Source organism: Sturnus vulgaris, chromosome 2 (assembly GCF_052056855.1).
Source record: "Sturnus vulgaris isolate bStuVul1 chromosome 2, bStuVul1.hap1, whole genome shotgun sequence".
NCBI classification, from domain to species: Eukaryota; Metazoa; Chordata; class Aves; order Passeriformes; family Sturnidae; genus Sturnus; species Sturnus vulgaris.
This window is the reverse complement of record NC_142244.1, coordinates 88,385,393-88,398,761: the sequence shown is the minus strand read 5'-3', so window position 1 is coordinate 88,398,761 and position 13,369 is coordinate 88,385,393. Positions and strand designations below refer to the sequence as shown.

General features: G+C 39.2%; 1 protein-coding gene across 37 annotated transcripts in view; it reads left to right on the top strand.

Annotated features, from left to right (window-relative positions):
- INPP4A (inositol polyphosphate-4-phosphatase type I A) overlaps positions 1 to 13,369 on the top strand; it is a 111,831-nt gene that overhangs the window by 22,544 nt on the left and 75,918 nt on the right. For 17 of the 37 annotated variants that reach the window (XM_088160014.1, XM_088160013.1, XM_088160012.1 and 14 more), the window contains exon 1: positions 4,893 to 5,091. The exons of 6 other annotated variants lie outside the window; for them this stretch is intronic. The gene's annotated coding sequence lies outside the window, so the exon portion shown is untranslated. Of the gene's footprint in view, positions 1 to 4,892; positions 5,092 to 13,369 lie in introns of those variants that run through there. 14 more of the 37 variants (XM_088159980.1, XM_088159997.1, XM_088159981.1 and 11 more) reach the window with 3 other exon arrangements.

The following is a 13,369-nucleotide window of genomic DNA, read 5'->3' as shown; positions in this document are numbered from 1 at the left end:
ACCAGCATGAGATCTGCAAGTCCTGCATTGTGGAGGCAACAGGAAAAACTTTAGTTTTAAAATGTTTAGAGTATATTGTATGAGCAAAATGAGTGGATTTAGAGAATATCCATCAGAGTATAGATTTTTGTTAGACAATGTGAAGAACTGTGATGTTTAAGTCAGGCTTGCCTCAAAGTGACTTTATGCCTGGGTTTGTTTGTGTGTCTCTTTTCTTAGGATTCACAGGTCAATATTCAATTGAAGTGATTGTATGAGTGCAGAAAACGAGCATGCTGGTTTGTAACAGAGGAGTAGTTGTGCATTGTATAGAAAAATAAAGATTGTTTGAAATAAGAAATTCTATATTGATAGAACAAATTGTAATGTTTTTGGAAGCCTGGGGAGATTGATGTGTTCTGAAATACTTTCTCTGTTATCCAAACTGAATTCTGTGGCATGTATATAAGATTTGAGACTACAGATTGTTCTGCGCTTGCCCTGTATTGGGATTTTATTAAGAAAAAGCTGAGTTCTGAATATAAGCAGAATGAGAGCAGGCACACAGTAATTGCAAATGGTGCATTGCTTGATTATCAGGTTTAATATGTCATTAGGGTCTTGCTGACCTTTTCTGTCGATGCAAAACATGGGCAGATGTTAGCATTAGAGAGAAAAAGAGAGCAGAACCGGATAGATGTGAGCAGGCCGGCTGCCAAAAGATCAGCTGACACTGTGCTGACATCAAGTGCAATCTGGAGAGTCCTTCTTACCAAGCAAGCCTTTGCAATGTATCATTGTCTATATATGCAGGAACCCCAGGAGTGTCTGTAAACCAGTCTCTCATCTGGTCAGTACATCTTTGTTGCTATGAGAGATGTTGTCCTTGTCTTGTTTTGGCTGAATTCTCTTAGTCTCTGCAGTTTGTTGTTTCATCTGCTGAGAATAGATGAGAGGAAATGGGCATTTTGGTTGTCTTTTGCATTTTCACTGGATTTGCAGAAATACTTCCCTCCGAGATCTGCATGCAGTGTGTTACTGACAGCTTGTCACTTTGCAGTCTCTTCCCATTGAAGTCTATGTAGCTTTGGATTGTTAGGGAGTAATAAAAAATACATTTTACGTGGGTCATAGCTATAGCAGTAGCTTGAGGAGGAGGTCTCAGTGAAGAGATTTACTTGTGTGGAGGATATGGTTTCCACAGCCTCTTGTGGGTTGCTTTGCTAACTGCGTTTTAGAGAGGACTGCAAGATGATACCAAGTGGTGGATGATGTAGTGAAGGTAAAAAGTTCAACTGCTACAGAGTGTCCTGTTATTTATCTTCAGAAACCTTGAGATAACTAAGTGCATCATCCTCTTCCCTCCCCCCATATCCAATCACTAAAGATCTGCTTTCATGTGTGGCTTCCTCTGTTCATTGCCTGTGCAGGGTAAAGATTCTGGTTCTGACACTTTTCCCAGCAGGAGTCTTAATTTTCCTGAGAAGCAAACAGTGCTGTTGTGATGGCATATCAAAATACCCATGAAAGGTAATTAGATGGAAGAAAGGAAGCTTCTAGTGAGATGCATCGAAAGGGAAGTCTGACAGTCTAGTGAGCAAGACACTGAGATCTGGTTTCTGCATTTTGCTTTGCTGTGGGCACGTGTCAAGTCAGTTAGCTGTAAGATAGTGCAAAAAGTATTTATCTTCTCAACTTTTTGCCTATATGTACTTTCAAAATGCATGCTCCTTTTGCAGTGGGTGTCTTCTACTGTGTGTGTGCATAGTGCTAACTTCCATGTGTGGCTGTTCACTGGTACTTTGGAAAGTATTGTAATGCCCATATCAATGATAAAGGGCGTATGAGCCTCATACTCCTCCGTGTTCAAGAAACTAGATCTGCTTTTCCTCTTGAAAATGTGTCAATGCTCCTCAAAAATTAGTATCTCTGAATTCTTACCTTTACACAGGACTCAGAAAAACAAGATTACAAAACATTAGGATGCAGCAGAGAGTGTAGCTGTTGGAAAGATGACTGGAAAGCTGGGAGGGTGAGAGTGGAAGGACACACTGTGGATATTGGCAGCAGTCCTCAATCTGCTTCTGTTGCCCTTCTGCATCAGGAGCCAGGTCTGTCTTTGAGGAAAATGAATGGGTTTTTTTAAATTTTCTTCCATTCCGTCCCCAGACAGTATAACACAAGAATAATAAGGCTCAGAAACAGGATTAGAGGTTTGTGTTCTCAGTAAGGACAATCTGAGCTTTCATGAGAAAGCAAGTTAATAAGAAATCTGACAATCTGGAATAGGCTGCGGGAAACCATTTCCATCATCACTGGCCTAATGACAACTTTAAAAAAAAATTCCAGACAAACTTAATTCCTAGAGATGGGGAGGTGATGAGGAGAACAAGATTCTTGAGCCTGGTACCATGTTGAATAGGTACTATAGAAAAGCTTTTGCTTACTTGTTATCTAAAAGTGAAGAGGGAAAAAATATTATCTGTAGACTGAAAAGAGTTGTAATGGTCTACACGGCCTCTTAATGCAGAATCTCTTGAAGCAATGTTTAGTTCAGTAGGCTCTACTAAAATTCTGGTCAAGATTTCATCCACATCTGTGTATGTTCACTTTTCTTGGGGTAAGAAACTTCAGGTTTTCCCCTTTTCAACCCCTGACCCAACCCCTTTCTACTGCAGAAGGTCCAGCAAAAAAGACTGATCAATTAAACAACAGGAAACTGCTGCCTACAGCAGCTAAATCACATCTCATTTGCAGATGAGGTTATTTGCACCTGGGACAAGTATGTGCATTTTACGCAGTGGGTGTTCGCTCTTGGTGTGCATTATCTCTTTGAGGTCTTTAACAGCTCTTTTTTTGAGTCAGCTTTGATCCAAATCTTTGCTCTTAGCTGGACAGCAGCACAAAATTGAATGTAGATACACAATTGCATGCAACATATCTTAAAGGAGACAAAAAACACAACTCCCAACTACCAAGAGAAAACAAACTACCATCCTCCAAACCCCCAGACATGTGAAGTATCGTCCAGTTTTATCTTCTTCTCTGCCTGTGTCATAGATGCCATTTGGACCATGTTAGTTTTCCTGATTAAAAACTCAGGGGTCTTGGTTTGTTTTTTTGTTGCTGCTTTTGTGGGTTTTGTGTTTTGTTTTGTTTTTTTTCCCTAACATGCTGTGGTTCTTAGCATTCTCTTGCCTATTCAAGCCTTCAAAACATGAAAGTAAAGCCTTGGAAGCTTGACAGGAGCAAATATTCACTGTCACTAGTAAATTGGGAGAAAGGATGGTATTTAACAGAAGATTTTCCAAGTGATAAAATACTAATGGTTTTAAGGGAAAGAATTTAATTCAGTGTATCTTCATAGATACCAGCTATTCTATATCCCTCTTGTTGATGCTGTATCCATGACCATGCTTCAAGGATTGTTTTGCTCAGCTTGATTTCTTCTCATCTCTTGATCCCTGCCAAGGCAGTGTTCTTGGCTGCTTTGAGATACATGGAGTAAACATTCGCCATCAGTAGTACAAAGTTTGCTCAGCAGTTTTAACAGCCAGATACAGTCCTGAAGAGGGCTGCACACATACTTGGATTGAATGGGCAGGGTACCTTTCATTTTACTGAGCTTTGAAAAATAAGGAATTCTTTAAAATGTTGAAAAACACAGACTGATGAAAGTCATGCTTTTATATTAGCCTTTCCATGAGAAATCTCAACACAAATCTGTTTAGCTGGGTGACAGCCAAGTGGACATTTGCTAAGTATGAGGAAAAATGTTCAGCTGTAAATGCTTTGACATAAACCAAGTGTTTTTTCCCCAGACTATCTGAGATGTTTATATGAGTGGCTGTTAAGCAGGTCTATGCATTTTAGTGGCATTGTTCCTTCAGCTGGCATCTTCTTTTGACAATACTTGCTTGATTCATCCCACTGTAATTTGTTTCCATGTACTTAACCTGATGGCTCAGTACTAGATGGCTTCATCTGCCTCTCTTGAAGGCTGAATCTATTAAATACTGCAACTGCTTAGTATAATGTGCCTTTCAGAAATAAATGGGATCAGTACAGCAATGCATATCAACAGTGTCCAACGTTAAGTGCCTAACTTTGGCTTCGTGATGCCTGTTCTCGATTGTTCCAGGTGGGGAGTTTGGCAGGCCTGGGAAATAAATGCATGTTCAAAATGCTTCTTTGACTAGATTATCAGTGCCTGGTGAGATAGCTGTGAGGGAGGCTGCAGAACTTAGCCCTAAACCCAAATGCACTGTTCCTGTTTATAATGCAGCTATTCTCTTTTCCTATAGGCTCTTTTGCCTGCTAAACTTGGGTCAGGCACACAGCATTTCTGCTCATGTGCATCCCTTCCTACAGTCCTTCCTACGGTTCTGTCATCTCATTGCATTTGAGACCAAATTTGCCGTGCCCAGAGTATTTAATGAGATCAGACACTTTGCTATAAAGTTGTCATGAGTAAATGGATATTGCCCAGACTCGATACTTTAATTTTATTGTCTTTCCTGGGGTTTTTTTGAGTTCTGTCCCTATTCTTGATGAGATATGTAAGCCCACAGGTATCTTGTAGTAGTGCATCACCTGATATACCATGGTATTAACTTGGACCAAGCTTTTGCATTCCCGATAAATATATTTGTGGCGAAGGAGCAGAATTGTTGTTCTGGGGAGAAAAACCAAAACCCCAAAACGAACAAACAAACCAAAACCACTCTACTGTCCAATCTTACGCAGAGGATAAAATCTAACTTCTGCTGCTAGAACAGGCTGGGGCAGTCTGCAGGCACACACAGAGACACAGGCAGGCAGTGAGTGCCTGTGTGACAGGGAGCGACAGGGAGCCAGAGCAAGAGGAAGCCTTGAAAGTTAAACTCCTCCTGCAGCTCTGCATCTGCTCTGAGTCACTGCTATGACTCACACTGACAGTGTTCACGTTAGCTAGCGTTCAGATGGAGCAGCTCTGGCAACAGAAGAAGCAGGTTATATTATTGATTACCTGCTGCAGTGGACAGTTGCACCAAGATTGTTTTTTAAGAGCACAGATGAAACAGAGGAGGCTCTACTGAGCACCGCTATCATTATTAGTATTGCTTTCTTAAGGTAAGAATGCCTGTTTATTTAAATGTGTACCAAAGGAAATTTGGAGCTTGTGAAGTCTGAATTACTGTTGCTGTTATTCTCAGAGGATGCTGATCTTTGGAGCTGTGTTACTGCAAAGCTTTGTCTGGACTGTTTTCTGTGCCATATGGAGAATCATATGGCTAATGGGCAGTGTGCGTCCTAGGAAACAAAATAACTACTTTATCATTCATTGATGTTATGTAAGGCATGGCAGCCATATTAAGGACAGAAGACCTCTTTTGAAGAAACAGTGCTGCTAGATGGTAGGGCAAGGAAAACAAGTAGTTTTTAAACAGCTCTCTGTTATTTGGAGAGTGCTACAGTTCTCTAGTTCTTGCTTACTGAATTTATGTGTCAATCGAATTTAAAAAAGCAGTTGCATTAGAAGTAGAAAAATAATTGTTTACCTTTATAGTCACTGTGTTGTTTTGCCTTCAGCAGTCAGGCTGGGACTGTGCATGTGATCCTTGCAGTGCCTTGATGTAAACAGTTTCTTCAAATACTGTAAATCGTACTTCCAGATATTGAGGTGATTTTCATCTTGTGCCACTAACAGCACATATGTCATGTTCTGACAATTAGTAATATGCAAAAAATGTCACGTATTCTAGTTAGTGTTGGCATATGCAGAATAGGTATAACATTTGTTTGTAGTGGCTTTACTGCTATTTTACTCACTTTAGTGCCATAATTTTAATGTAGATTAGACTGGTATCACTTATTATGCTCATGTAGAATCCACTGAGTCTTGCGCATTTTCTGTATTCCCGACAAGAGATTTAATAAGCTAAGGATTCTAGTTTTGAACTGCAGTAGTGAATTTATCTTAATTTTTTTTTTCTTTTCACCCTTCCCCCCCTTCATTTATTTTGGACTGGCAAACAGTATCCTTTTAAAGTGCATCGTAAAATGAGGTTGGCAGCTGCTTTCAGTAATAAGGAAGCCAGATCACTTGTGTTTGTTTTCAGAATGAGGGAATGGGAGTGTTTTCAAAACCTGATCATTTACTAGGTTCCTTTCAGGTACTTGAAATTACGACTCATTTCCATGTAGAATTTACATTAAAAAGATGACTGTCATTTTCTCTGGAAGAAATACAGTGCTGTAGTAATAGCATTTAAAAATGACAGCATTCTTTAGATTCTTCTTCTGTTTGCTAGTTTATAGTATTTGCAGATGTATAATGTTTTCATTGCTATGAATTAACCAGATTTGGTGTTACTCTAGCTTTTAAAATAGATTTGTTTTCATAATAAAATGGACAGTAAGGTCTGTTAGTGCATTTGTAGTATCTTTATATTTCTGGTGACAACCAACTTGGAAAACTACAGTGTGAGAGGAGCTTTTAAAGCAATGTCTGTCATGGATGCCCAACTCCCAGAGGAAAAATTTTGTTGTCTAATTTTAATGATCTATGTTTCTGATATTAAATATTTCTCATGTTACAGCATTAGAAATGCAAACTAGTTTAAACAGTGTTAGGGCTGTTTTTGGGACTGTTCACTAACGAAGTTTTGGTATGTGACAGACTCCTTCTCCTCCCAAATCCAAACAAGTAGAAATAAAACATTCTTTACAGTCTTAATTTTCCCACTGATTTGTATCTTAATTACTGTTATTTAGGATTGTGTCAGAACTGTGCCTTAACGATTGCCTTTAAGTATGCATTTAGGTACGAATTCTATATTATGTCAGAACAAATGATTTATTATAATAAAGCTCAATTATCTTCAGTTTAGTTTACATAATTTCTTTATTGTAATACATTATGGACACGGTTAAATAATTAATGTTAATGTTTTCAAAAGACATTTCAAGAACGTAACATTTAGAAAACAGGAGGACAGCCCCTAAATCAATGCAAACCTGAAAACATCCTCTTCATCTATTTGTCCATAGACTCTTTGTATAAGAGCTGACCACCAGAGAGAACTCCCTGTGATTCCTCGTGTCCCTCTCCTGGGATGCCACTAAGGGAAAAAGAATGTCAGTTGAAAAAAAATCCGGAAGTCCAGTCTTGCAAGAGAGCTAGACAGTTTGCTCTATGTGAGTTGGAGAGCTTCTGTGAAGAACTAATGCAATTCTAGTAGTGATTGTTGGGATACCATGTCAATGATCAAGCCGCATTTGATCCTTCTGTGGAGGGGTTTTGTAAGTATAATAGGGCTTGTCAGAATCTGCCCTCTCGGCACCCTGAAAGCTGGGTTTTGTTACCTTAAGATGGCTTTGTATTAGGCTGCAAAGGTAACAAGTGGCAGAAGCTACTTGGATTATTTCACTGGTACTTTTGGCAAGCCTTGAATTGTGAGAGTTCATGATCTCTTTGGCCTTTCCTTTTTGTAAACCCAAACAGAAGATCCCAGCTCTCTGTTCTCCCCTCCTGTTCCTAACCTACAGGATATCACGGCTGTTTTTCTCATCTCTGCATTACTACAGAGCCATACTTTGTTATTTTTGCCTTCTCTAAAGCTTTTGTGAACTTCCTACTGAAGTTTAAGCACCCTTTTTTATTCTCACTTCAGCTGCTGAGGTGTGGATTCTCTCCCCTTGGTAGGTTTTCCACCTAGGAAAGCCTTGAATGCCATAAAGCTCGTGTAATTCAGCACTTCCCTTTTGCTCCTTGTGCTGCTTGTGTTCCAAACAACAGGTGGGGTGTTCAGGCTGTCCTTCATTTGTTTCTTCCTTTGTAAAACTTCCTTCTTTTTTTTTTAGGTGGCTTCTTTTGTGGCCATGTTCTAACTGTGTTACTCTGAGCCCTTTGTCAGCCTTCCTGGAAGTCAGGGAGCTGCTGGATTAACTCTGATCTCTTATGTGTTCTGCTCTCTCAATCCTTGAGCAGAAGTTTCAAAACAGACAGTGGCATCATCCTTGGGCACGTTGTTCTACCTCTCCCTGCTATGACAGCAGGAAATGGCTGCAGGAAACAGCTGTTGCTGTGGCTAGTAGGTGGAGAACTGAGGACCCTAGAGAAAATAAGGCATTTCTCTAAAATACTTTGGTGGGAGGAAGCACTTACTCTCCTATTTTACACAAAAGCTGTGTTAGCAATGATTTATAACTAGCCTTGCCTGATGAAGAACTTAGGGGAAATCCAGTCCTGTCATTGCAATTAAGTTATGTGAGTCACCTTTAATATGAGTGATATTTTTTATTGTATTACAGTTTTAGCTAATGATCAACCCAAACTGGACCACTGCTGCATCAGAAGCTGCGTTTTACATAGAGTAAAAGATGGCTCATGCACTAAATAAGGATTTCTATTTTTTCCCCAGAAAAAATGGTTGCCATATTTTCTATGGTGATATGCTGTTTGACATTAGACTTCCTGAGAAAGGACTCTGCAGTATATGAAAAAGCAGCATCTTTGTCAGAGAGCAGCACAGCATTTCTGTTTTCAAATAGGAATTTGAAATGGAGGGAGGGAAAAAAATTGTATGAGTTGGGGGTTTTTTTACAAGTTTTTTGTTTCCTTTTTTGCATGTTTGAAATAAGCCCATGTAAACTGGAGTTATATTGGAATAAAATCCTTGCATGTGAGCAGTATGAATAGCACCATCTGCAGTACTGGACCATCTTGTTTGTTGGAGAACTCTTTTTATTTGTGTAATTTTTAGAGATGACGATTTTTATATGAGTTATTTTTGGGGTCTTGCATAAGTGTAAGAATCTAGAGGGAATCTCTTTGGCCCCTTTTTCTTTTTTCTGAAGAAGTCTTGTTGGGATTAGATTTGTTGTCTGATTTTAAAGAGGAGGGGGAAAGAGTGGTTAAATCTTTGTTTATAGTGTGTCCTGAAAAGCTCTGCACTTAATCCTGGAGCAGGTCAGGCAGGGAGACACAGAGGGAGGCAGTGAACACGTCCTATTTGCCTTGGAATGCCTGAAATGTTAGAGGGGCTCCCACTTCATTGTGTTGCTTGAGTTTTTGCATCAGGCAGAAAAAGTCCCAGTCTCATTTTTTGTGTGTTTAAACCTTTGTGTATTTTGAAGCCTGTGCTAGTTTAAATAAAGAGGGAATGGTACAGCCTATACTCTGAGTATATCAATGATGATCCTTTTGTTTGCCTTCAGGGTCGGGGTTTTCACTTGACTTCATGGCAATAGTTCCCTTGTCCTGCTCCAGAGTCAGAACCGGTGTAAGAATGAGGAGAGTTCATTTTGCTCTGGTTACAATGAGGTTATGGCCTGGATTATGATGGCATGTTATTTCTGTGCAGAATTGTCCTTGTATTTTATAGGAATGAAGAAATCTGGGCTTAGCTCAGTTTTCGTTTCAAATTGATGCTTTGCCTTTAATGCAATAGAGTACATCTGACTTGTCTGTGTGAGCTTAAATAAACAGCACCAGGTCTGATGTCTCACATATCTATGAACTGACCTTCTATGTTCAGGTGAAACACAGTTTAGAGGGAGTGGGTTCATGATCCTTAATTCAAATTTACTTTTTAGATAAACACTTGATGGTGCCAGATGGCAAAGCAGCTACTGGCAGAGGTGAATAACAGAGCATGCATGTTATTTGGGCTGCAAATCTGCTGTTAAAAAAAAATAAATAAACACAGCGCTGCAATATTCTGGATTTTACTAAATGCCAGTAACTTCATTGGGTTTCCTGTGTGTGATAGGTGAGGTCCCAGATTCCTGAAATACAAACTGCTATAAAAGATTTCTTCTGTCTCATTTCAGAAATAGACACAAGTGGTCTGACTTCACAGCATAAGATCTATTTTTTCCAGGCTTCAGTATTATTTCTGTCAAGCATTTGGAAGGGCTTCTCCTGAGGATATATGGAGAAAGTGGTAAAATGTTAATTTGTATATTACACATACAAGGATATTAAATAAATAATGCCATGTTGACAGTGTCCTCTACTGTTTCAGGAAAACTTGGAAGAAGAGCTCTTTTGAGCTCTGTATGGTAGCACGGTGGATTTGTATGAAAAGGATTGTGTCAAAATATTACTATCACTAAATCATGGCTCTAAATACATGACATAAAAATACATGCAACTGAGCTGGCTGGAGTGAGCTCTTTTTGTCATAAACTCTCTCAAATGTGAGTGTCTGGGAAAAGTTGCTTAAATTATTCTTTGTTCCTGAGAGAAATAGATGACTTTCAATTGTGTTTTGGTAAACAGGAGGTAGTGAGTAATAGAAAGAATGTGGCCTTTGTGGTTTTGCCTACATAACAAAGATTTCTCATCATTGTCCCATAGCTTTGTAGATTCTGATGAGAACATATTATAACGCTGACACTTCTACTGGAAACCGATTTTACACAGGAAAGTTGCATGCAGAAGTGATTACTGTTTTGCTGGTGCATAGTAAGAAAGGCAGATTTTGCTAGCACGGAGTAAGAGAGGCAGAGTGCATGGACATAGTGGAAAGAGATGAGCACCTTTAGGATACAGAGAGCAGTGAGAGGGGGGCCTGTTTGAGCACATGGAAGGATAAACTTCCTTTTGCACAAGTGAGAATGTGAGTGAAACAGCTCATGTTATGTGTGGAAGTGAGGGAAGGTTCCCAGTGTCTATGTATGTGATCTGAGGAAGGGAGAGATTTGGCTTCAAAACTCATGCTGTCTTGATTCTGACTTCCTTGTAAATGCTTTGCCTTTTTTTTTTTTTTTTTTTGGAGGTGCAAATATTTCCTAATACCTCAAGAAGAACTGCATGTTCTTTTCTGTGCTTGTTAGTGAGATTTATATTTCAGATACCTAAATATCATCATAGTCTCTAATTTCATGGAAAATCACAATGTCACAAGGGGCTCCTGGTAACGTTCTATTGTGGGCTAGAAAAAAAATCTGGCACAGGCAAGAATTGTCTCATTAAAAACCAGGGGTGTCTTGAAATAGCAATTTTATGTAAAATTTAGCAGAAAGACAAGTGGAGGACAGAACACTTACCAGTGAAGATCTGCTTAGCTGGTGTTATATTTGTGATAAGTAGGAGACAAGAGCTCTAGTAATTTAACTCAATTTGTGTGAAGATTTGATCCCCCTTTCAGTCATGAGCAAGGATAAAAGGAAAGAGCTTTTTCTTCCTAGCACAATGCTTTATTGTCACTAGCAACATTTGCAGACATCTAAAAGATTGCTGAGGAGTTATGTGTCAGAGGCATTTGGGAGGACTATGGTAGCTGATGAAGGAAGAATGTTACAGTGTGCAGCATTTATTTTTTGAAAAGTATGACTTCTTTCCCAGCTTCCCTAGAGCTTGCATTTTTTCCCCTGCTCCTTTGTGATTCACATTTCTGAGAAAACAGCCTTCACAGTAAACATGACTATTATATGAAAAGTTAATAATGCAGCCTAGATTCCTCCATATTGTACTGTATGTTTCATGGCTGGAGTACCCAATGTTCCCATTTACATGAGCTCTCAAGCAGCATTTGGGGGCTCATAAAACGAACATTACAAGGTCAGTGCAGTAAGGAAAAACCATCTTAATGTCTGCATATCTTGGGAGTTTGTGTAAAACTGAAGATCCTCAGAAAATTATCAGTTGGTTACACTGCACGAAGATAATTTCCAGCCATTGTTCCTTAGATGTCTAGTTTTACAGTGGAATATTATCTAGCTTGAAAACATTGCTTCCCATGATAAAAAAAGGGAGAGGCATTGTGGGCATTTGGTGGCTAAGTAAAATGTGTCTTACTATGACAATGATAGAATAAATGAATGAAGAGAGTAAGAATTTTTAGATACTGGACACCATTCATTTTCTGTCAAAACTATTGTAAAACTGTTCAGAGTTGGTGCACCATGGTCCTGGGTGTCACCTCATCTTTTTTGGATAAACACATAGTAGATGGTTGGGTCAGTAATGCTTATGAAATCAAACCATATCTTTTCTTTAGTATGTAAAATAGAAAATGAAATGTAGGATCTACTTGTGCAAACTCTTTGACCTTGAGACTGTCTTTTGTAATCTTCTCTTCCTGACTTCCCATTTTGCAGAACTGCACTCTTCATCTAGACTGACTTTATGGAGATGTGTATTTGACAGAGTTGAGGAATGGACCTAATGTTGGGTCATGCTCTGGGTTCTGACTCTGTGTGTTCAATCTGGGGAGGTATTGCTTTTTTCTTTTCATAAAAATCAGGTGCAGAGCAAGGTAAATTGTACCTGTGTTTCTGCCCAACAAGGAGTTGTGAATCCTTCAGGAACACAGCCTAGCATTAGGAACGCTAAAGCACTGCTGCAAACAAGTGATAGATAGAGCTGCAGACATGTATTTTATTTCTTCACAACCAGGAGCTGAGAATAGATAAAATTTTAATGTTGTGTACTTAATGTACGCAGTACAGGTTGCATACATAATGCAAGCAAATCTGAAATAATTCTGGGGAAGTGAGATGAAGACAAGGCAAGTTTACTCTTTTTCTGGAGGGTATGTTTTGGTGTAATGTAAGTTCTGCAAAAAGAGGTGCCATATTGATCACAGTAATGATTTGCTCAGAATGAAGTGAGTTTATCTTCTTTATGTTCTAATGTTTCCTGTAAACTAGTATTTCAAAATAAGGAATGAAGAAAGAGTCCAGGAAATCATATATAGTTGCAAGAGAGTTTAGACAATGCAATATTTTATTTGCCCCAAAGCAAAGGAGATCAGACAGAGCACAGCAGGACACACAGTATTTTCTATCTTCTGTCTGCTAGAAAAAGAACATGCTGCCTGTGTTTGTAGGCTGGTTACTGGAAACTTGAGCCTTTTAAATATGTTTACAGGAAATATTTTCTGAGCTACACCAGGTCTAACAACTTACTTTGAATGAGCATTAGTTTGCAACTCTGCTGTCATGTGGTTCATCCTCAGCTTCTTTTCCACTGCAGAGGTTCTTGCTCCTCAAATTTGCCAGTATTATCAGCAAACAGTCCTTCCCCGTCCTGAGCTTCCTAGAGAGCTTTGATTTTGCATAGTACCTTTTGCAAAGTGTTCTATTTTGCTCTTTTTTTCTGTCCAAGCATTCTGGGGGGAAGTGGGGTGGGGTGGGGTGGTGGAGTCGTTTGTTTGTTTGTTTGCTTTTGATGTAGTGTGGAATTTTTTTTAAAGACATTTAGGTTATACCAACATGTGCCATTTTGCTGACAGACAGAAGGAGGGGAAAAGTGAGGACAGGCAAAGGGAGACAGCAGTTTAGATTGGCACAGCTCTTGAGGGAATAGCACATCTGTTGGACTGAACCTGGACAAAATATATCAAGGCTAACCTCCAGTCAAAGTAGCTCTGTTTTTCCCTGATTAATTAATAGACAA